This window comes from Aotus nancymaae, unplaced genomic scaffold (assembly GCF_030222135.1).
Source record: "Aotus nancymaae isolate 86718 unplaced genomic scaffold, 86718_ANA_hifiasm-v0.15.2.pri h1tg000040l, whole genome shotgun sequence".
NCBI classification, from domain to species: domain Eukaryota; kingdom Metazoa; phylum Chordata; class Mammalia; order Primates; family Aotidae; genus Aotus; species Aotus nancymaae.
In genome coordinates this window covers 17,187,943-17,210,283 of record NW_026988454.1, presented here as the reverse complement: position 1 = coordinate 17,210,283, position 22,341 = coordinate 17,187,943, and the positions used below count along the sequence as shown (strand labels likewise).

Below are 22,341 nucleotides of genomic sequence, written 5' to 3'. Positions count from 1 at the left end.
GTAAAAAGCATGACCTGGATACCAGACGTTGGTTTACTGTCAGATGATGTCATCAAAAAATTTCGCAGGGAGTTTTTTATTGATCATAGTTAAAACATCTATCTCAAATTCTACCACATCAGGAATTATAGGGCTGGGCACGGTGGCTCACGCCTGTAATCCCAGCACTTTGGGAGGCTGAGGCAGGTGGATTACCTGAGGTCAGGAGTTCCAGACCAGCCTGACCAACATGGAGAAACCCCATCTCTACTAAAAATAAAAAATTGGCCAGGTGTGATGACGCATGCCTGTAATCCCCACTACTTGGGAGGCTGAGGCAGGAGAATGGCTTGAACCCGGGAGGCGGAGGTTGCGGTGAGCCCAGATAGCTCCACTGCACTCCAGCCCAGGCCACAAGAGTGAAACTCAGTCTCAAAAAAAATATTACTAGGCTGATAACCAATAGTCATTATGAAAACACAATTCCTCTAAACTCTTAGAGCAGCTTAATTCGTTATGCTTACCATTTTGTTACACCCTAATTTGTACCGACTCCTAAACAGATATCTTCTGTCTGATCCATACTGGCAACCAGGCAGTTGTCCCTGGTTTTGGGTCCCCCAGGAAAGGTGTCCAGCTGCTCCTGACAAATACTCAAGGCTCAAAAGCACATGGTCAGCTCTTAAGGCCCCTGGAAGTAGCAAGACAAACAGTGGCAGGACCACCGTCCCCAGCCGTCAGTCTGTCCTTTTGTGACCCCTTCTTTTAGGGCTCCTTTGATGTTCATTTTAGTCTGATAATACCCGGATGGAAATGCTGGGCAGGGAAGTTTACATTGTGATTTACTGTAACCACACCTTTTAAGGACCCAGTCCAAGCAATTAGGCAAGAATAGAGTCATGGTTACCGCCCAAGCAGCTCTGCCCACCGTCTGGAGGAGAGAGAAAAGGTGAGACTAGAGAAGACTGATACATGCAGAGGAGGGGATGGGATTACCCCCAGAGCGGAGAAGGAAAGGAGTACATACCTTAATAAAGGGGCATTGTTGCAGTAGACGTAGTTGTTAATTGTGGTATGTCACAGTATATTTGCAAACAAGATTGCCCAGGAAAAAAATCTAGGTTGGGTGTTCACTGTGGGTATGACGCCAGATACACCAACAGTCTCTGCCAACGGGAGTAAAGCAGCCTGGAGGGTCTTTTCTCTTTGGCTGGTTTCCCCTGTTGAGTTCTTCTCAGCCTTCAGATGTCAGTCCACACATCCCTCCCTCAGGGAAGCCTTCCCAGACCACCACAAACCAGGCCTGGCCCCCTTTCCACGTTTCCATAGCGCCTGTGCCTTCCCAGCCTATTGCATATCTCACACAGCCATCGGTCCCCTGTTCGGGTGACCCCTCCGTGTGTCTGCTCTGGCCAAACTCCGTGCCCTTGGAGGACACAGCGATGGCGATGTCCCTAAAAGTCTCACTTGGGAGGAGTGGGGAGAATATTTATTTCCCAGAGGATGTTCTCCAAAAATGATATCTTTTTAACATTTTTAATAGTAAATTGGCATGAGGACTTAAAATTCTGAAACCACTTTGGTGGAAGCGTTAGGAAGGCATGATCTTGACACACATGGAGGTGATCAGAGGGCGGTAACCGTGTTAACTCCGCTCTACCCCACACACCCCACAGCCACGAGGGGCAGCTCCCCTTTGACCTCTCTGTACTGCCTCCCCCATCACTGAATCCGCCTCCAGGAAACCCTTAGGGTAATTATTCCATAAATAGTTGAATAAAGATGTAAATACATATGGGAAACTGATAGGACAGCTCAAGTAATTAAGAAACTACAAAATGGAGGTGAGGTGTGATTTCTCTTGTGTTTTCCTATAGCAGTGTTTAAAGAACTCCAGGGTGGCCAGGCCCGGGGGCTCACACCTATAATTCCAACATTTTGGGAGGCCGAAGTGGGCAGATAACGAGGTCAGGAGATCGAGACCATCCTGGCTAACACAGTGAAACCCTGTCTCTACTAAAAATACAAAAAATTAGCTGGGCATGATGGCATTCGCCTGTAGTCCCACCTACTCAGGAGGCTGAGACAGGAGAATCACTTGAACCCAGGAGGCAGAGGTTGCGGTGAGCTGAGATCATGCCACTGCACTTCAGCCTGGGCAACAGAGCAAGCCTGTCTCAAAAAAAAAAAAAAACAAACTCCATGGTATGATCAATTATTTGCGCAGGATGGGATGTCTGGTAACAGTATCCAAGCAGAGACCAGACACACTTGGCGAGATGTTGTAAGTGGTCATTGAAACACCAGATTAGAAAGCCCCAGAGTCTCTTTCCAGTGTTGAATGCTGTTCTCATAGAATTCTTTTTAGTCTATACAGCTCCCCCTGGAAAATAAGTGTCATAAAGTCAGGGGTGCTTGTCTGTTTCGTTCACTGTTGTGTCTTTAGTGCCCAAGGCAGTGCCTGGCACATAGTAGCTGCTGAATCGATATTGAATAAGTGAATATATCAGCAGATATCAAATTCAAAATATTTTTCTGCTATAGAATAGGCTCTAATTAAGTATTTATTTCATTGACCTGGATCAAGCAGATCATAAGTTAAAATGGGGCTAAAATTTGGCATTGTATCACTGGGTAAAAAGCTCAGGCCAATAGTCTGACTGCATATGAAGTCAAACTGCTGTCAGTATTCTAGACCAAGGATTCTGGAGTTAGTGTGACAATGCATCAGCCAGGGACCTGGCAGGAAACTGAATTAGCTCAGCTGGTTCAAATGAAGGGCTTATGTGAAGCAAAGAGAGGCGACAACAGTGGGAAGCCTTAGCCACTGTTTTTGGGACAACCTGCAGGGATCCCCGAGGAACCGGGGACAAAATAGAGTTAAGGGAGCCCAAGAAAGGCTGGAACCATGGAGGAGCTGCCCCTAATCAATGAGGGAGTGGAGGAAATGCCTCTATTTCCCCCTCTTCCTGCTTCAAACTATTGGTGCCTATAGCCAAACCTACCTGGAAGGCAGCCAGCCAGGGAGCAGAGTGTGTAGACCGTCAGACAAAGCAAGACTGGGAAAGATTGGGCCAGGGGTGTGGCAGGAACAAGACCTGCCATGTAAATTCATTCTGTTCTTCTTCTATTTTAACCACACAAATAATACACATTCATTAAAGAAAATATAGAGAGATCAAAGTATGCGGGAAGGCGCTCACCCATCATCCCACCTCTCAAACCACCAGTCTTCATGTTTTAGCTTTTTCCTCCTCCTTTTGCTCTTCTTTCATTTACTTGTAAAGGATTCAACAATGTTTATTCAGAATAAACAGAAATAAGTTTGGTCACACTTGTTTCTTGACCCAATTCTGATTGAACCTGCAGTGGAACAGAGAGCTCTCTTTCCTTTCCTTTGTTCTGTTAACATAAACAAGTTACTTCATGTACCTCTGTGGGAACTGGGAATTAGGCAAGTGTTTAGACTCTCAAAAACTTTCAGCAAGTTTGGCTGTCAGCTTGGATACCAAGTAATTAAATTTAAGATGAAAGATGAGTCCGACCGGGCTTATTCTTTAAGACTGGAAAGTGAACCCTAAGTGAAGGCAGCCTAATGGAGCTTGATTTTACTGTCAACATAAAGTTGCTATTCACTTTTAATTTTAACTGAAGGACAGTTTGAAACTAAGGGAAAAAGAGAGCTTAGGAAAATAGTGCAAATGGCTATGTACACAATTGTTGGTAGTTTACATCAGCAATGTCCCACACTGCTCCACAGCACTCATCATACTTGTGGATTTTTGTTTGAGGCTTAAAGCCCATGTCCCTTTACTGCGCCCAGCATGGAACCTGACGTTCAGGAGGGCCTGGGACCTGAGGGTGAGTAAGTGGTGATTGGCCTTAGTTCAAGTGGAGAGAAGGTGTGAAGGAAGAAAGGTCAGTAGGATGTTGCTAGTTGCCTCGAAGTTCTGAAAGGCAAAGATCAGAACTTCATGGCAACAGAGGGCTGTGTAAGGCCATTGAGATACTGATATACTAAGGTCAGCGGCCTCCATTGCCTTCTATAGTTGAAAAAAAATCCTGGAAAGTGGTAAGTCATCTCAACTCATTTAGAGAGAAGTGAGTTCTGCTTTCCTGGAGTGGAATCTATATTTGGCCTTTACAGATATCTCCGTCAATGGGATTGTTCCCATGACTTGGTGCAGGAAACCAAGTGAATATCCACGCAAACCACCCACTTCAGTTCTAGAAAGCGTCTAGGCTCCCTTGAGACAAATCATTTGCTCACAGGTCATATGTCTTAGAGGTGAAGCTGTCAACCATCATAACATTGAACGTAGCTTTGGGAGTGGGGGAAGAAGACTGATTGTGATGACCCCAAAGGATGGTCATTGCTGGAGGTCGGGGGTACGGGGTTTGACCAGTTCAGAGATTGATTGCTGTTTGCTTCCAGAAACTTGTCTGTGTATCTCCTGCAAGCTACACTCCCTCCTCTGCTGCTCTTGAGAATTGCCTCTCTCAACCTACCAACACAGGGTCTATGGGAAAGGCTGGGGGCAGTTGGCAAGGTTGAGCTGAGACCTCCCCTTCATTCCATTTCAGCTGTGGGTTTGTGTCCAGAAAAGAAGAGGAAGGCTAGCAAATAGAGTTTGCCTCTCTCCTCTGCCAGGATGAGAAATTCCTTTGCAAACCCTGTAAAGGTTATTTAAGTCTCAATGGCTGTTACTCTGAAACTATAAGATGATTTTGTTTTAATTAGTATTTTGGAAAATACATACTGCTGTTAAGATTTCAACAGAGCATCCAAGCCTTTTCTTCAAGTACATTTTTTAGAGTGTTTCAAAAGTATAGATTGTGTTGAATGCCTTTAGTTATGAATGGATTAGATGTGTGTTATCTCCTGGAGAAAAATGTGTCTGGAAGCCGCCTGCATTCTTCCAGGGATAATTAGTTCATTGTGCTGAGCACAGCAAGTCCTCCCATGGTGTCCTTAGAGATGGGACTGATAGATCATCGAAAGCAGGAGGCTATTTGCAACATATTTGCTTGCTTGATATCTAAAAATTGTTCAAAAATAACTAAGACTTGATTGTATTGTCTCTGGAAAATAAAAACCAAATATCCTAATCAAAGAACTGAGTGACAAATTGAGCTAATGATTGTCATAGTAGCAGAAAAATGAACCCAGGGAGGAATGCTTGAAACAGCAAGATTTTAGAGTCTGGAACGTGTGCCCTTCAAGGCCATCTCAGTTCATGTCATGGCCGACTCTTGGTAGGCATATGATGGAGACGTTCAGTCATAACTTGATTGCAAGGGAAAGGCAGGCTGTGCATAACAGTGTTGTGAATAACAGGCTTCATTTGTTCATTTGTTTTCTAAAATTCTTAGGACCATGCCTCAATATTGGCATTTAGTGCAGCAGGGGCTGAGAAACGACATTTTCAGTTGGATGATGGAGGTCCTGGTAACTATTTAGTGTTTATAGTTTGGTTTCTATTGTTAGATTCAGTACTCCAGGACTAACAAAACTGGCTTCACTTAACTCCTACTATATTTGAGTGCTTTTGTGTGCTTTAGACCTGTGTCTTTTGTTGACAGAATTTTTTTTAAGGGGAGGATACAGTCTCACTCTGTCGCCCAGGCTGGAGTGCAGTGGCACAATCTCAGCTCACTGCAACCTCCACCTCCTGGGTTCAAGTGACTCTCGTGCCCCAACCTCCTGAGTAGGTGGGACTACAGGTGTGCACTACCATGCTCAGCTAATTTTTTGTGTTTTTACTGGAGACCGTTGGCCAAGCTGGTCTTGAACTCCTGGCCTCAAATGATCCACCCACGTCAGCCTCCCAAAGTGCTAGGATTGTAAGCATGAGCCACCACGCCTGGTCTGCTGACCGATATTTTTTAAATTTGTAAAAACAAACTCACTTGCCACTAAAATTATATCACTTTGAAAAAAGGCCTTTAGAAATAATATTTTTTTTTAAAAAAAAAGGTTAGCTTTGTTATTTGTTTGAAAAAGTATATAGTTTGGTTTGTAGAACAGTAGCAAGGTAGAATTTGCAGTTGGTGACATTTTCCGGGTTTAGAATAGACAGCCTGGAAGAATGTGTACAGATTTTTAATCAGAGCAGCTGCAATGCAGAATGGTATTAGTACGTTAGCTCTTACAGGAGGAAGGTCAGTGTGTCCTTCTAAGGGACTTCAATGTGGATGTATGACACTGTTATTTGTGCAACTGACTTCAATATTGATCACTTTTTATTTTTTTGAGCCAGAGTCTCACTCTGTCATCCAGGCTGGAGTTCAGTGGCACAGTCTCAGCTCACTGAAACCTCCGCCTCCCAAGTTCAAGCAATTCTCTTGCCTCAGCCTCCCGAGAAACTGGGATTATAGGCATGTGCCACCATGTCCAGCTGATTTTTTTGTATTTTTAATAGAGACAGGGTTTCGTTCGCCATGTAGGCTGGTCTCGAACTCCTGACCTCAGATGATCCACCTGCTTCGGTCTCCCAAAGTGCTGGGATTACAGGTGTGAGCCACTGTGCCCGGCCCATCACATTTATTCAGTGATGTGTCATTGAAAATGTGATTGCATGCCTTATTCTTTCAAAGAAAAAACTTCTAATAGACTAAAAATACATTAGGAGTGTTTTGTCAATGGCCCATGCTTCCAAAACGGTTGGTTTTACCATTTTCCCTGAAAAATGTGCCACAATGGCAAGATCTTAAATTATAAGATAAGCAGTCTCCCCTCCCCCAGCACACTTCCTCCACGGTTTAGTTACGCTCCTTGTGTAAAAAAGTATTTGTGTTTTCAAATGCCCCTTCTCACTTCTAGCACCTTTGCATCTGAAAGTCTAAGATTATTTGCTAAATCTGCCTTATCCAATGTTGATTGTATGAAGCAAAATATTTCCTTGAACCCAAAAATGTCTGCATGCCTTTGCCCGTCTTTCTGTCTCTGGGCTGTCCTTTCCTCCTTATCACTCAGCTTTTTGAGCTGTCACCTGGCTGCACAGTCAGCAAAGTGCCTCAACTAGCTCAGGCCTGGCCAAGTCCCTAGCTTTGTGTGTTGTCTGTGCTTCCTGCCCTCATTCCCAGAAAACCTGGATAGTTCCTTGGAAGGATGATCAGGCTGATTCACACTACTGTGGCAGCAATGCCATTGCCCTTCCCAGGGGAGATTAGGGTTTTAACTGATAACTTTTACCTTAAACCACAACGCTTTGGAATTCCAGGCCCTATGGCAGGTTTCTGGGAAGGGGTTTTTGTTTTTGTTTGAGACAGGCTCTCACTCTGTCACCCAGGCTGGAGTGCAGGGGTGAGATCCTAGGTCACTGCAGCTTCAAGCTCCTGAGCTTAAGCCATCCTCTCACCTCAGCCTCCCAAGTAACTAGTACTATGGACATATACCACCATACTCAGCTAAGTTTTGTATTGATTGATTGATTCTTTTTAAGACAGAGTCTCATTCTGTTGCCTAAGTTGGAGCACAGTGGCGTGATCTTGGCTTACCTCAGCCTCAACCTCCCAGGTTCAAATGATTCCCCTGCCTCAGCCTCCCAAGTAGCTAGGACTACAGGCACATGCCTCCATGCCTAGCTAATTTTTCTATTTTTTCAGTAGAATCTGGGTTTTACCATGTTGGGTAGGCTGGTCTTGAACTCCTGACCTCAAGTAATCCACCCACCTTGGCCTCCCACAGTGCTGGGATTACAGGCATGAGCCACCACACCTGGCCTAAATTTTGTCTTTTTTGTAAAGATCGAATCTGAATAAGTTGCTCACTCTGGTCTCTAATTCCTGGCCTTAAGGGATCCTTCCATCTCAGCCTCCCAAAGTGTTGGGATTACAGATGTGAACCACCACATCCAGCCTGGGAAGGGATTTTTTAAGTGGCAGGGACTTTCTGGTCTTCCTCCAGTTAGGCTACAAGGCCGCCTGCACCTCCTTGCTGGCTGGTTTGTGTTCTGGTTGCTATAGTTATGTCCTGTCAGTGCTGCTCTTCTGTGCCTTGATTCCCCATTCCAGGTGGGCACACCGGGAATGGAACTCGGACTTCCTGGTTGTATAACCTGTGCTTGTGGGGAATAAACAAAGCTGCTTTCCAGCAAGGATAGCTTTACCACCTAACAAGCCACACATGTGCATTTTATCTGTGGCCACTCTATCAATTAAAAAGAAACTGTGGGCTGGGCTCAGTAGCTCATGCCTGTAATTCCAGCACTTTGGGAGGCCAAGGCGGGTGGATCACTTGAGGTGGGGAGTTCCAGAGCAGCCTGATTAATATGGGGAAACCCCGTCTCTACTAAAAGCACAAAAAATTAGCCGGACATGGTGGTGCATGCCTGTAGTCCCAGCTACACAGGAGGCTGAGGTGGGAGGATCACTTGAACCTGGGAGGTGGCGGTTGCAGTGAGCCGAGATAGTGACACTGCACTTCAGCTTGGGTGACAGAGCAAGACTCTGTCTCAAAAATAAATAATATAAAAAATAAAAATAATTTTGCTGAGCAAACATAATCTTTTCACCCAGTGTTAGTATTGGCAAATAAATTATACAGCGAAAAGTGGCAAGGATACCAGCATCTGTGCCTTTGGTGTGTCTTAAGAATTTTCAGTTTCCTGCATGAACAGAAGTCCAGTGGCAAGCCAGCAGTGCACCTCCAAGAACTCTTAACAGTTCAGTGTGTCCAGTGTGTGGAATAGGAGACGGGAGGCATGGGAATGCAGAACCATTGCAGAGCTAGAGCAGGGGAAACCAGGCCTTCAGAAAATACCAAAGTGTAGAAGGCGCCTCTGCTCTCAGGTGTGAAAGAACCTGGACTATTGCTCAAGAAATGGAGGCGTTTCCTTTTTTTTTTTTTTGAGACGGAGTCTTGCTCTGTAGCCCAGGCTGGTGTGCAGTGGCGCGATCTCGGCTCACTGCAACCACCACCTCCTGGGTTCAAGCGATTCTCCTGCCTCAGCCTCCTGAGTAGCTGCGATGGCAGGTGCACACCACCACACATGGCTAATTTTTGTATTTTTAGTAGAGATGGGGTTTTTCACCATGTTGGTCAAGCTGGTCTCGAACTCCTGACCTCATGATCTGTCCTCCTCGGCCTCCCAAAGTGCTGGGATTACAGGCATGAGCCACTGTGCCCAGCCTTTCTTCTCTTTTCTTTTCCTTTCTGCTAGTATGTGAATGTACTATCCTTCCCTAGGCCTCATGCACTATCCATTGGTTTTTATTCAAGGAAATACTTGGTACTAGAATAAATATAAAGGCAAAAAATGTGTGTGTGTGTGTGAGAGAGAGAGAATGTGTGTGTGTGTGTGTGTGTTTGTGTATCCCCTACTCTGAAAAAGCTTATTTAAAAAATAAATTCAATATACTTTAAATCTTTGATATTTGTAGATGCAATATAGGTGGTTTCACTAATTTGCAAATTATAGGAGAGGTCTTTACTTACACAAGTTGTTGATTTTGCTAAAGTAGAAACCATGAATGAACTAATAAATGACTGTTCCATAGGACCCAATATGGCCCCTTCTGTCACTTCAAAGCTATCCCTCACGACTGTCACTTGTCTGGTGGGTAAGCTTAGCAAACTGCCCACCAGCAACTTTGCTGTTTTTGTTTATGTGTAACATACATGGCATCTCTCAGAAATCACATTTTAGAAACATGTTTCTTGGCATAAATAAAAAGTAAAAAAATCCAAGTACGATATGATTTTACTGGAAGTTAAAGGTAGCTGTGTTATGATCTGAGGATATGCACAAGGAATGAGTCATTAGGAAGCCTAGAGTCTCTGTATATTTTACCCCATCTAAGAGTTTAGATGTTTGTATCTGCCTCAAGAATATCAAATCTACAGTATAGCAATGTTCCCTGACCCCAACAGCTACAATGCAGGGTAAGAAAGAGACAGTGGGCCAGGCGCAGGGGCTCACGCCTATGATCCCAGCACTTTGAGAGGCCGAAACGGGTGGATCATGAGGTCAGGAGTTTAAGACGAGCCTGGCCAACATGCTGAAACCCCGTCTCTACTAAAAATACAAAAATTAGCTAGGCGTGGTGGCAGGCACCTGCAATCCCAGCTACTCAGGAGGCTGAGGCGAGTGAATTGCTTGAACCCGGAACGCGGAGGTTGTAGTGAGCCAAGATTGCGCCGTTGCACTGTAGCCTGGGCAACAGAACAAGACTCCATCTAAAAAACAAAACGAGAGATAATTAGAAAACAATTAAATATGAGACCACATGATCCTTACTCTAAGTAAAATAAACAACTGTTAAACTGATGGGAAAGAGCAGTGGGCTAAAGTGGTTGTAGCAGATTGAATGGGAGCTTGATTTGAGCTGCCTCTTCATTGAACAGAAAGGAAGAGCCCAGCTTAGGCACTGGTATGGGAGACACAGACATCATTTGGGAGGCCAATGGGGTTTCTATGGAGGCCAGAATAGAGGATGAAGATAGTCACCACAGCTAAGGGAGGCGATGCTTCCTCTCAGACTGCCTTCTCAGCATCCTGGATTTACTGATTTCCATCAAACTGGTGAATTTTGTGGGTGAGGAATTCCAGCAAGTTGTCTTCTGAACTGTTTCCTTCAAAATCACTTATTTAAATAGTTATGTGTATGTTCAGCCTTATTTGAAAGGAAATCAGCATTAAAACAAATTATCCTATTATGTTGTTAGTTTAAAATCACTTAATAGGCATGATAGAAATAGCTATATTAAAGATGATCTGCCAATGGTATTTTCCGTAACCACAAATGAAGGCTTTAAATGGAACTTCTATTTAAAGGATTTTAATCCTCTGAAATAGTTCAGTTTTAGACGTCTATACAAGGACATAATCCATATTTTGAATTTTAGTTCCACAGTGCAGTGGTATCAGTTTTCAATAGCATTTTGTACTTCTGGAGACCTTCATTTAAAGAATTCAAGATCTTTGTCAAATACATGCCTTCTGAATCTTTATATAAAAATAGATAGAGCATTTTAAGGACCAGTGGTCTTAGAGAAATCAACAACCCAAACTAATTGGAAGGTCTCACTAAAGTATTGTAGGAATATTAGATCATTCTGTCTTTACTTAGTATTTATGAATATAAAATCACAGAACTTAACTGTTCTCCAAAGAAGTGCCTGTACATATCAATTTTAGGTATTTGTCTTCAGATACGTTTTTTAAATGTCAGCCTTAAATTTAAACTTTGCTCAGCTAAAATTCTATTAAGTGTCTTGTTAACAGAAACTAATTATCCAAACTGCCTTCCACTGCGTGTTATTCACCACCCCACCCCCACTGCAACCTGCATTTTAAAAATTATGTTTAAAGATGTGTCCGATTACTTTGAAAGTTAAAGAAAAAACAAGCCCATAATTCAGGAAGTAAACTTAAAAATATCAGAGCTCCAGAGATCTTATTTTCTGGAGTTTAATGAGAACTGTGGCCGGAGCCAGGAAGGTGAAACCCAGCAGCTTGAGGCGAGTGTGGGCTGTATTTGATGTTCACAGAAGAATGGAAGTGGTAGGGTGTTGCTCAGTGAAGTGTGCATTTTCAAGTTACCCACAGTGGTGTCTATTGTCCTGTTTCTCAATTGAATGATGTCATGTTTCATTTAAGGCTCTTAGTGATGCTGAAGTCTGTGGTCTGCACACTAGGGGGAAAAGGCAGTGAGAAAGTTGCAAATCAGGTTTTTGTAAAGCCTTTGTGTGTTGGGTTTGGGAGATAAAAGCTGACTCATGCAATATTTCCACGGAAGGCGCTGCACAGACTAGCAAAGGCTGTTTCTCTTACCTGACTGAGGTCACTGCATCAGCTGAAGGCAGACGATGTGCTTCAGCCTGAGCCGAGCGGAGGTAGGTGCTAATGTGAATGTCCCCAAGGAACCGATGCCGGGACGAACGCTCCTTCCCTCCCGCAGCAGCCAGAGAGGTCCACCGAGGTGAGAAACGGTCGCAGAGGGGGTTTCTTCACAACTGTGCCGGGCAGAAGCTCAGCTGGGTCTAGTACAACTCTTCTGTTACAAAGGAGATAGACCGAAGTCTAGAAGGTGATTTTTTTTCTCCCCCTCCATCTGAACTGCAGCCTGTCTTAAATAGTTTTTGTCTTAGTTTCATTTGATTTTGCTCTTTCCTTAAAGTGAGGCTGAAATATCTCGAGCGCTGATGTTTCTGACTCTGGGGAGAACTCTAAAATCTCCAGTTGTCACGCGCCGAAGGCTCTACATTTTAACATGCTTTCTTTTTGAGGTCCATATGCAGTCAAAGTTGGAGGAACAAAATAAATGTCTGCAAATGTGAGCTTAGCAACTGCAGTGATGAAATTTAGTCTGAGTCTAGTGGCAACCAAAGTTGACTAAGAAATGCAGATTCCATTTTAAGTGTTTCTTGGTAAGAAATACTTTTGTGAGGAACAATGATTGGGGCGAAGGAGGCGTGGATTGAATTCAATGCTATCGTCCATGGGAATCTGATTTTGTTTTGCTTTATTATTTGAATTTAATGATACATTTTTGAAAGATATAAATATTCAGCATTCCTTAATCACATGTTGAATAAAAAATTATTTTAACTTAAAATATTTAGATATCTGACACCAGTTGAGATTGTGATTTTAATTTCCTTAAATAACTTTTTCAGATTATAAAAGTATAATACACCTATTGAAGAAAAGAGATTTACACATAAATATGAAAGGAACAAAATTATTTGTTCTACTCAGTAAAACCAATGTTAACATTTTATTCTATATTCCTTCAATCTATTTCTAACGTAGACAATAAAGAAGTGACATTTTAAATTCAAAATTAGGATAGTATTATATATACGTTCTTTAAACTACCCATTTTACTCACTGTATATTTTGAGCATTTTCTATACTTTTAAAGATTTGAGAAGACATGACATTTAATCATTTTATATTGTACCTTCTAGATGGCTTGATTTACTTGGATCCCTGTTACCAGGCACTTTCTTTTTTTTTTTTTTTTTTTGAGACAGAGTCTCGCATTGTCTTGCAGGCTGGAGTGCAGTGGCAAGATCTCGGCTCGCTGCAACCTCTGCCTCCCGGTTTCAAGTGATTCTCCTGCCTCAGCCTCCCGAGTAGCTAGGATTATAGGTGTACACCACTACGCCTAGCTAATGTTTGTATTTTTAGTAGAGACGGGGTTTCACCATGTTGATCAGGCTAGTCTCGAACTCCTAACCTCATGATCCACCCACCTTGCCTCCCAATGTGCTGGGATTACAGGCGTGAGCCACCGCGCCTGGCCTCTTCCTCCTTTTTTAAAAGAACATGTCTCATGTACTTCATGGATGGATTTATTTGTTCAGAGTGCTCTTGTTAGTCACTTGGAATTTGCCTCTTCTTCCTCCTCCGTTTTCTTTAAGAAAATGTTATTTCTCTTGGTGCCTCCCTCCCAGCTGTGCAGGGATGTTTTGGAACTGAGTGTGTTCCATACAGATGGAGCTTGTATATATAACTATCATTGTTTAGTTACTGCCTTGAGACTGATGTTTTTACACTAACAGGAAGGTACTGTTCAAAGTGAAGCTAGAGCATAGATTGTTATTTAATCTAAATTAAAAATAGACATCTTTTGGCCTTTGGAAAACTCAGTGATACACAGTTTTCCATCATCCACGACCTGGCATTCATAGGATGTAGAAGAAATTGCTATTAGGGGTCACTGCTTGTGCTGTGCCTCCAGCGGGAAAGAGGCCATGCAGTTGTGACAGCCAGTGGCTTGCTGGGTTTTCGGGATTGGAGTCATGGCCCGAAGGTTGGATAAGGCTTGGGGAAGTCACCTAGTCCAGCTGCCTCACATACAAGGAAACCAGAGATGCAAAGATCAGTATAAACCTGAGGGGTGCAGAGCCGGGGCAAACATGCAAATCCTCTGACCAAAAGGGAGCATCAGGACGTAATTTAATTTTTGGTTGCTTCTCTGAAATGTGTTTATACAGCAGGCTGTGGATATATCTTTTCCTGTGCACACATAGCCACACACTGTGTAGTCCCTTTTGGGATACGGTACCATGTGCTTTAGACAAGTAGCTTATGTTGAGTCTTTCATTTCCTGATCTCTAAGTTCCTTTTCTGCCCTACTATTTTGTGAATCTGTATCTGCGTTCAAGGAATGATGGACTAGAAGTTAGAAACTGTAGTCTCTGATTCATAGTTCAACTTTGAGCATGATGTTACCTAATCTCTGCTTTTTTTTTCCATCTATACAGTTTTCAAAAAGTAATGAGATACATGAAAGACCATCGAGGTTGGTTTTTGGGGCCTTTTAAGGATAATTTTGACATAGAATTGTAGCAGTTGTATCATAATAAGGCTCATCTGTTATAAGAGAGACTGAGTTATCTCTTATTGCCTAACTAATCACCCCAAAACTAAATGGCTTGAAACAACAAACAATTATAATTGTTCAAGGTTTCCGTGAGGCAGGAATTCAGGAAAGGTTGTGCGAGGTGGTTCTGGCTTGGAGACTGTCATAAAACTGCACTCAGATATGACAGGGCTGGGGTCATCTGAAAGGCTTTTCATCCACATGTCCGGTGTCTTGGCTGGAAACACTCACAGCAGGGGTTGTAACAGCCGGGGTTCCTTGGGCCTCCCTTGTGGGAGATGAGACCGCATGATGAGACCGCATGATTCCGGTCTCACCATGCGGCTCCTCTAGTGTGGCAGGGTCAGGGTAACCAGTACGTGGCTCGTACCAGTGACTGCATGGTTTTGCCTGTCTTTATGTTCTGCCATACCCTAGTGCACTGGTATCCTTCTTATACTGGAGGCAAGGTTTCTGCCACATCTGGGTTCCAGCATGAAGGGGAAAGAATGTAGAGTAATAAAATCTAAAGTCTTGAGAAAAAGACCCCCAAAGGGGCATATATCATTTCTGCTGGGGAGAACTTGACCACATGGCCAATATCTAGTGGCAGAGGAGGCTGGGAAATGGACTCAGTGAAAACTCTATCACTGAAGAAAAGGATAGAGTGGAATTTGGTAGACAACTAAGTCCTTCTCTAAGCGGTAACACAATGGATGGTTTAAGGGGCCCCAAATAATTTCCTTCATCCCCCACACTAAGTCACCACACACAACAAAGCATACAACAAAGCATACAACAAAAGTAAAAACAGCCCCATTTGCATAAAAAGGCTTTAGGGAGTTTTTCTTTTTTATTTTGAGTTGGAGTTTTGCTCTTTTGCCCAGGCTGGTGTGAAGTGGCACAATCTCGGCTCACTGCAACCTCCACTCCCCGGGTTCAAGTGATTCTCCTTCCTCAGCCTCCCAAGAAACTGGGACTAAAGGCACCTGCCACCACACCTGGATAATTTTTTTTGATTTTTAGTAGAGAAGGGACTTCACCATCAATGTTGGCCAGGCTGGTCTCGAACTCCTGATCTCAGATGATCCACCTGCCTTGGCCTCCGAAGTGCTAGGATTACAGGCATGAGCCACCACACCCAGCCTTAGGGAATTTCTTTAGGTTCTTTTTACCCAGACTGGTCCAGAGGCATCCCTTAGTTAAGGCAATTTATCTAATGCATTAGCTGCATTAAGTAGCTGCTTAATCCCTACTCAATGGAGGTACCCATTATACCTCTTAGTATCCTGTCTAGTGTCTTAGTCCATTTATGCTGCTGCAACAAAATGCCTTAAACTGGGTAACTCACTTATAAAGAACATAAATTGATTGCTTACAGCTCTAGAGAGTGGAAAGTCCAAGATCAAGGCACCAACAGATTGTGTGTCTGATGAGGGCTTGTTCCTCCTAGATGGTGCCTCCTGTGTGTCCTCATGTGGCAAAAGGGGCAAACAAGCTCCCTCTGGCCTCTTTTAAAAGGGCACTAATCCCATTCATGAGGGTGGAACCCTCATGCCCTAATCATCTCCCAACAGCCCCACCTCCTAATACCATCACCTTGGTGACTAAGTTTCAACATATGAATTTGGGAGAACACAGACATTCATACCATAGCAATTAATATAGAAAGCAATCAGTAAATGATCTGAGTATTTACTATTTGACTTTACAGCTTGAATGAATCTTTCTTCTTCATTCAACCCCTCACCTCCTGTTTGAATGAGAATATTTTTGTAAAATATATTTTCCCATTTTTGATCTTCTTGTACAAATATGTGCTTTAATGCCTTGTTGGATGCATAGTTTTCAAATGTTTTCTCCCATTCTGTAGGTTATCTCCTTGCTCTGTTGATTATTTCCTTTACTGTGCAGAAGCTTTCGAGTTTGATGTAGTCTCACTTGTCTGTTTTTGCTTTTTGCTATTGTTGCCTGTGTTTTGGTGTCATATCCAAAAAATCATTTTCAAGACCAGTGTTACAAAGCTCTTCTCTCTTTTTTTTTTTTTTATTTTCTAGAGGTTTTATGGTTTCTAGCCTTATTTTTAGGTCTTATTTTTTTTTAGTTTATTTTTGTGTATGATATAAGAGAGGGTTCATTTTTATTCTTTTTGCGTGTGATGTAAGAACACGTGGCACATACACATAATGCAAAAATTATCTGACCATAAAAAAAGAAGGAAATCCTGCCACTTGTGACAGCATGGATGAATCTGGAGGCTATTGTGCTAAATAGGCCAGACATAGAAGGGCAAATACTACGTGACACCACTCTTATCAAGAATACAAAAGAATCAAACTCATAGAAGAAAAGACTAGAATGGTGGTTGCCAGGGACTAGGGAGAGGGAGAAACAGGGAGGTAATCGTGAAGGGAGACAAATTTTCAGCTATGCAAGATGAGTAAGTCCAAGAGATGTACTGCACAGCATAGTGCCTGTAGATAACAATACTATATTGCATGCTTAAAATTCTGCTAAGGTGGTAGATCTTAAGTGGTGCTATTATGAAATATTTAATAATAATAAAGAGGCATAAGAAAACTTTTGGAGGTGATGGCTATGTTCATGGCATAGATCGTGGTGATAGTTCACATGTATATTTATCTCCAAATTCATCAAGTTTTATACATTAAATATGTAAAGCTTTTATATTTAATCATACCTCAGTAAAATACATTTTTAAAATTTAAAACATTTTGAGCTATTTATTTTGAAAAATTTTTAATGTAAAAAACGGGCGCGGTGGCTCACACCTGTAATCCCAGCACTTTGGGAGGCCGAGGTGGGTGGATCACGAGGCCAAGAGATCAAGACCATCCTGGTCAACATGGCGAAACCCCATCTCTACTAAAAATACAAAAAATTAGCTGGGCATGGTGGCACGTGCCTGTAATCCCAGCTACTCAGGAGGCTGAGGCAGGAGAATTGCCTGAACCCAGGTGGCGGAGGTTGCGGTGAGCCGAGATCGCGCCATTGCACTCCAGCCTGGGTAACAAGAGCGAAACTCCGTCTCAAAAAAAAAAAAAAAAAAAAAGTTGCAGAGACAGTGCAGAGTTCCTATATGTCCTTCATCCAGCTTCCCCTAACATTAACATCTTCTGTAATCATGGTTAAAAACTAAGAAATTTATGTGGCAAAACTAAGAAATTAACATGGTAACAAGATTTTTGTTTTTAACTCCTTGGTTCCTTTATCACCAAATTACTAGAAATAAAATCACGTTCCCTGAATTGAACATGCTGAACACTAGAGAAAATGTGGAATTTCTAGTCCTGACCCTACCATCAAACAGGAATCAAATTGATATTTTAGAAAACTACGAAGTGAAAATCCATATTGTGTTGTAGAGGGAAAAAGGATGCTCCTCAAATACCTAGTGTCATCTCCAAAATATATAAGTGTGTATATTTTTTAACTTTGACTCTTAAACATTTTTTAAAGCATAAGTCACTTGTTTACGACATTGAGGCTCTGGCAAAACTGCGCTGTATATTAAATGAACGTCACTAGCTGATAGAGTAACTATTTCCTTATACTTTAGTCCTTCTGTGGCCTTCCCTTCTTTGAGTAATTCACAGGAGGTGTAATAAAGAACCACATAATTTCGGCTACTCATTGGTATTGAGCACAACACATTCTCTTGATTTCCATGATTGTCTTGCCAAGGAACTCAGACTAGGTAATTGATGTCTAGAATAGCAATGAGCAGAATTTGGAAACCCTGATCACCCCCCAGTCCCTGCTGTAAGTAGAATTTCTGTCTTGCCTCCTAAGTGTCTCCTTGGGAGTTGTAGGCTGTGGGACCAATCAAATGTCCCCCTTCTCCATGTAAATATGGTTACCCGAAGCCATAGAATGTTCTGCATGAAACCTAAATCAGCCTAAAAAACCAGAGCCAAGAAGGATTGCTTTTGATTCTGGCATGATATTCCAAAAGAGAGCAATTAAAATAATGGAAGTTGGAAGAGCAAAAAAACAAAAGCTAAGGAATTCGTTTTTTTACATAGAAAAAATTAGAGGGATTTGTCATGAAGGAAAATGTATGAAAGCCTAGCCACATAGAAGCTGTCTAGTCATCTTTTCCTTTTATGGAGGATGGCGCACACACAAAAAAATATTTTATTTTGATGGCTTCTAGGCTAACCAGTGCTCCTCATTGTGAGACTCAGTAAGTTTCTAGTGTTCTCTATGGGTACTTCCACCCCCACCACCTCCAGGTTTGCCAAGGGGGAGACTGATCAGAATCCTCAAAGTGGGTGGAACCAGCTTATTTTACGGTCAAAAGATATACCTGATAGAGGCCATTAGCAAGGTTTGGCCAGAAGTTCTTAGAAATTTTTACATCATTAGCCCTGTGTTTGGGATTTTGGAATAGACAGAAGTTTTGAGAAGAAAAGCAGCAAATTACTCAAATGCTAATACAGCCTGCTAACATCTTTCACCCAAGGCAAAGGAAAAAGCTTTCTTGCTCTCTAGTTTTTTATCTGGATGTTTCAGTTTGTTATGGAAAATCAGTTAGCCCAATATCTGCTACACGGCGTTGGCCTCCCAACTGTGTTTTTGCTAATTTTAAACAATATTGTGCATTAATAAATGGTGAAAAAAACAAAAATGCAAACTTTGAGTTGTATATATCTCTCCATTCACTATTATTTGAACAAAGAATGATAAGGAGGTAAATTTAAATCTTCAGGAATAATGTAATTATCTGGAAGACTTCTAGCTCAGCATTGCCTGACTAAAATATATATGAACCACTTATGTAATTTTTGATTTTCTAGTAGCCACATTTTAAAAAAGTAAAATGAGGCTGAGGCGGTGACTCACGCCTATAATCTCAGCACTCTGGGAGGCCAAGATGGAAGGATCTCTTAAGCCCAGGAATTCAAGACCAGCCTAGGCAACATAGCAAGACTTCATCTCTACAAAAATTAAAAATAAAATTAGCCTGGTGCGGTGGCATGGTCCCAGACACTCAGGAGGCTGAGGTGGGAGGATGGCTTAAACCCAGGAGTGAGCCATGATTGCACCACCGCACTCCGGCCTAGGTGACAGAGTGAGACCCTGTCTCAAAAACTAAAAATAAATTTAAACTAAAAAAAGTAAAATGAAACCAGTGAAAATAATTTCAATGAGATATTTTATTTAACCTACTCCCAAATATTATTTCAGTACACAATATAAAAATTATTAATGAGGTATTTTATTTCATGTTTTTAGTTTCATACTAAGTCACTGAAATCCGGTGTGTATCTTACATCTCAATTCAGACTGACTATGTTTATTCTGTTTGAGTCAGAGTCTTACTTTGCCACTTTGCTCACTAAGCCATGATCGTGCCAGGCTGGAGTGCAGTGGCACAATCATGGCTTACTGCAGCCTTGACTCCAAGTAGCTGGGACTGGAGGCACATGCCACCACACCCAGCTAGATTTTTGTACTTTTTGTATTGGAGATGGGGTTTTACTAGGTTGCCCAGGCCAGTCTCGAACTCCTGAGCTCAAGTGATCCACCTGCCTCAGCCTCCCCAAGTGCTGGGATTATAGGCACGAGCCACCACACCCAGACTGACTGCGTTTCAAGTTCTCAATAGCCACATGTGGCCACTGGCTACTGTATGGAGTAATGATGCTCTAGAGATAAATATTAATAATTGGTGAGTTACATTAGAATAGGCCAGACAGGGTGGAAATCTTAAAATTATTTTGAGGAAAGTGAGAACAAGACTAGACGGTTTTTATGAGGTACATTTTCTTACGTGAGGAAACTATAATTATCTTCTAAGCAATGATTCAACGTAAAAAACGTTACCCATTAGCAAGTGTGGTCTCATATTACTTGCCATTATATGACCTGACTTTAAATGTTTCACTTCTGTCATTGGTAATTTCGGAAGGTCTTTAGTTTGGGGTGGTAAGCTTGGCTAAATACTGCGGACACCAAACTTCTGAAACTGTCTATTTTAGAAAGTGCCTGGTTGGCAGCCAACTGTATGTGGACTGGCATTGGAACATATGAAGCCTTCCCTGCGGCAGTGCCCAATCCATGTTGCCATTTAAGATCTACTCACGAAGGGGGTCCCTATTGATCTGAGTTTTATGTCCCACTCTTTCCCACCTTTGGAATTTTTTTTTTTTTTTTTTTGGAGACTAAGTCTCACTCTGTTGCCCAGGCTGGAGTGCAGTGGTGTGATCTCAGCTCACTTCAACTTCCACCTCCCCAGATTCAAGCCATTCTCCTGCCTCAGCCTCCTGAGTAGCTGGAATTACAGGTGCCCACCACCTCACCCAGCTAATTTGTCTATTTTTTTAGTAGAGACGGGGTTTCACCATCTTGGCCAGGCTGGTCTTGAACTCTTGATCTCATGATCCACCCACCTCAGCCTCCCAAAGTGCTGGGATTACAGGCGTGAGCCACCACCTCCAGCCTTTGAAAGTATTTCTAAAGACATTGTCATTTCTAGCAGCCCAACCTAGACTTTTCTAAAAGCAATTTTTTTTCCTCTTTAATCCTTCTGTCCCAATATTGGTTATATAACTTGGAGAGAAGTAAGTAGAGAAAAGAAGTGATGATAAGAAAATAATATGTCTCTGTTGTGTCCTTTTGTCGCTAGTCCTGATCATGAATGTAGTGAGTGCCAAGAGTTTCGTAACTGTGTGACAGTTTTCTGTTCTGGAGAGATTGATTCTTGTCCAGTTAGAAAATCAGAACTTGCCCTGGAGACAGTGTGTCCAGATCTATGGGGGGGTAGACCCTTCCAGATGTCTTGGCCTTTCAACTTTTTTGACACTAGGGACTGGTTTTGTGGAAGACAGTTTTTCAAAGGATGAAGGGTGGGTTGAGGTGGTGGGGGTGGGAAGTGGGGATGGTTTCAGGATGAAACGGTTCCACCTCAGATCATCAGGAATTAGATTCTCATGAGGAGCGGGCAACCTAGATCCCTGGCATGCGTAGGTCACAGTAGGGCTCACACTCCTTTGAGAATCTAATGCCGCTGCTGATCTGACAGGAGGCTGAGCTGAGGCAGTAATGCTCGCTTGCCCACCGCTCACCTCATGCTGTGCTGCCTGGTTCCTGACAGGCCGTGGACCAGTGGTACCGCACCCCTGTTACAGAGTACATCCAACATATGTTTAGTCCCATATCCTAGCCTCATTGGACCCTCAGGATCTCAAAGTATCCTCAGATACACCCCAAGTGAGTGCCCATTTCCTACAGTGAGATCAGCCTGATGGTCATGGTTATGGTGAATGTGAATGGAAAGAAAACTCTGTTGTGTCAGCTCCTACTTTGGACTGCCCATGACTTTCTCAACACCAGTCCCAAACGTGAGCAAGCATCCTTACTGTAAGCATACCTAAATGCATGACTGCTGCTTGGATTTTTGCCACACTCAAGTTGGATCAGGCTTTCTAGGTCAAGTGCATTTTAACTAGTATAACCAATTCGTGTTTTATAGGCCGTGAAGTTGTTATAGAACAAGCAGAAAGAATATTGCAAAAGTTTTAAAAATTTGCAGCAAATTCTAGCATGTGGTAGTGGTTATGCAGATAAGCTGCTCATTTCCCACACATCTTACCATTCCTTCTTGACTTGGAATTAGTTCCTTCATTTTATCTTTATAACTTTAATATTTGCCTCATAAGTTGGTACCAATATTTGTCATAAATATAAATTATCTAGAAAAAGTCAGTATGTTGAAGAACAGGCTTGATGGATTCTTTATATTCTAAAAATATTAGTACCAAGTGTTTAATGATCTTTATTATAGAATCACCAAATTTACATTACTATTGAAAAATGACCATTACTATGTATTCTTTTTACTGTGTTTGTCACATTATAACCTGCCAAACATAAGTTTCCCTCTTCCGTTTTTCTAATGAAACCTGTAAACATGTTTCTGTGGTACGGTAACCTAGCAAAATGAAGCAAATTTTTTATTAGTCACATATTTAGATGTGGAATCTCATTATTGGTGGCGGGGTGGTGGGGGGATGGATATTG

General features: G+C 42.3%; 1 protein-coding gene across 5 annotated transcripts in view; it reads left to right on the top strand.

Annotated features, from left to right (window-relative positions):
- Window positions 1–22,341, top strand: part of PLEKHG1 (pleckstrin homology and RhoGEF domain containing G1) — a 199,364-nt gene that overhangs the window by 57,021 nt on the left and 120,002 nt on the right. Inside the window, exon 1 of one of the 5 annotated variants that reach the window (XM_012452315.3) lies at window positions 11,466–11,818. The exons of the other annotated variants lie outside the window; for them this stretch is intronic. The gene's annotated coding sequence lies outside the window, so the exon portion shown is untranslated. Of the gene's footprint in view, window positions 1–11,465; window positions 11,819–22,341 lie in introns of those variants that run through there. 5 annotated transcript variants of the gene reach the window in all.